General features: G+C 56.4%; 1 pseudogene; it reads right to left on the bottom strand.

The window, feature by feature from the left end:
• Nucleotides 1–782: 782 nt before the first annotated feature.
• On the bottom strand, nt 783–2,340 carry LOC136513919 (predicted GPI-anchored protein 23; annotated as a pseudogene).
• Nucleotides 2,341–2,567: the final 227 nt, after the last annotated feature.

Here is a 2,567-nt window from a genome sequence, read left to right as displayed (position 1 = left end):
TACTTTAATAGTTTTACTAACTTTATTAATTGTGCTAACTATATTAGTGGAGTACCTTATTGCAGCGCGCAAGACCGGGCCGAGAGGCGCGGGTGCAGGGCAGCCGCCGTGCGTGACCGGAGGGGGAGGCGCGCCGGCGTGCGGGCGCGGTGGCCGCACCCGGCGACCGGCGGGCTAGCTGCCTAGTTGGCACGGGCGGGCTGGCTGGCGTGGGCGGACGCGGCCGCGGCAGACGGCGTGCACGGCGACTGGCAGGTGCGGGCGAAGGCAGGCGTGGGCGGTAGGCCGCTTTGCTGCTCGGCCAGCGGGACTGGCCGCGACGGAGGTTATACCCGGCTCTGCCGCGCCATGGATCAGGGCACGGCACTGCCGCGCCAAGATCGGTGGCGCGACAGAGCCCTGCCACGTCAGCGGCCAGCGTTTCTGGTCGCCGCCACGTCAGCCCTCTGCCGCGCCACCATGCATGACGCGGCACGGGCATTTGGCCGCGCCAGGGTAATAGGCGCGGGCAAAAGTGTTAGTTTTAAAAAAAACCCGAGAGTGTTAGATTTAAAATTAAGTTCGAAAAAGTGTTAAAATTAAAAAAAAAATCACCAGCAGCGGCCCATCTCCGAGACCACGACCGCTGGCCCGAGGGTGGATTAACCGTGCACGGTTTGCTACATGGATAATTAAATTAGTGAGCATTGTATTTAACTATTTATATATCCCACGTACTCTGTACAAGCAACACCTGGAAAGCAGACACATGCGGGATGCTGGAGCTGGACTGGACGCGAATTAAATTATCCACGTATTGTGGGGGTGGAGCAGGAGAGACTTCCCGTGTGTACCTCACCATCCGTGTATACATCATGCATGGCGTAGTGTCTGTTCACGCTTACTGATAAGTGAAAACATCATTGTTACTGTGAAAAAAAAATACTATTTATTGACTGAAAAAGTATGGTTTATAAGTCCGGCGCTTATCTCCCGTTGCTGTTGGGTGTTGGTGTTGGTGTTGTCGTACTGAGTCTGACACATGGGCAATGCATTCGCACAAGCGTCCAAGCAGGGCTCTCGCCTGTCGTCGGGATGCTGGAGCTGGACTGGACGCGAATGGTAGCGACATGCGGGCATGCAGGCATTCGACGCCGGCGGCGATGAGCGAGTTGGATCGACGACCACGGTTGCTCAACCACACCCATGTCTCTGAGGCCTGAGCCCATCGTATCAGAGGCCCATGCATATTCCTGTGTATTTGAAAGATTATTTAGCACAGTGAAATTTATTTAGCAAACATACCGCGCAATCCAAAACTCATGTAAATTGTTTACATCAAGGATGTACTAAATCACCGGCAATCCTTAAGAGCGGCCACAAGAAAATAATCCGCGGGCCTAATTTGGAAACTCGGAGACTTTTCCCTAGATGAATAATCCATGAGAAACAGTGGTAGGATCCGTTGATCGGCTCGTGTGCCCCCGAAATTGCGGTGAAAATCAAGGACGTGTTCGCGGTCGGTTGGACGGACACTCGAGCCGGCGCTCATAAACCGCCGTGGCGCGGGGCCCGTTGCCGGAGGGGCCAGTAAAAGCTACGGTTGTGGGGCCCACCGCTGCTTCCGTCCTCTCGGCACTCGCCGACGCGCTGCCAAACCCAACCCATACGACACCCGCCGGTTGTGAGGCAGAGGTAGAGCGACGGCAGGAGCTAGGAGCCGCCGCCCCCACGACGACTGGGCCCAAGCAAACGACGGCCAGAGAGGCAGAGATGCTTGACAGATTGTAGATTCGTAGCAGCAGTAGACACATGCATAGATCCATGCACTACACTCATCCGCTACACGGCGAAGGCCGCGGCAGCCGCAGCGGCGCCGGCGGTGCGGAGGATCTGGAAGTAGAGCTGCGGGTTGGCGACGAACGCACCGCGGGAGATGAGGAAACCCGCGGCGCCCGTGGGCCACAGGAAGTAGGCGCCGACGGCGCCCCCGACGACCACCGCCGCGGTGTTCACGGCGCCCTCGCGGGTGGAGACCATGCCCGCGGCGTGGCGCGTCACCGCAACCGCGGCGCCGGTCGCCGGCTTGGTCAGCGAGACGGTCGAGGCTAGCCCCGACACAGCGAGACTGTCGAGGCTAGGCCCGCCACCGCGGCGCCAGCAGCTGGCTTGGCCAGCGAGACGGTCGAGGCCGCGGCTCTCGCCGCCTGCCGCCTCAGGCGGTCCAGCCCTCCGATGAGGTCGCTCGGGTACATCTCAGCTGGTCTTTGGGATCTTGGTGGCAGTGGAGTGGAGGTGTGGCGAGCGATACGAATGTGAAGGGAAAGGTGGCGGCCGGGGGGGCCTCGCCCTGTTTGCACGTCTCAGCTGATCTTTCTTGGGTGAAGGCGTGGGAAGGGCTTGTTACTTTTTTCCGTCAGATTAAAAAAAAAAAGCAAACCTTGTTTTCTCAAGAGTTAAAAAAAATCTCAATATTTACTAGATTTATTATATTTTACGTGTGTTTATTATGAAAATCTATTTCCAAGTTAATTTAATAATACTTGTTCCTATGAAAAATATTAGGACATTTTTATATACATTTAATT

Source organism: Miscanthus floridulus, chromosome 16 (assembly GCF_019320115.1).
Source record: "Miscanthus floridulus cultivar M001 chromosome 16, ASM1932011v1, whole genome shotgun sequence".
In the NCBI taxonomy this organism is placed as follows: domain Eukaryota; kingdom Viridiplantae; phylum Streptophyta; class Magnoliopsida; order Poales; family Poaceae; genus Miscanthus; species Miscanthus floridulus.
This window is presented reverse-complemented; position numbering and strand designations above follow the sequence as displayed.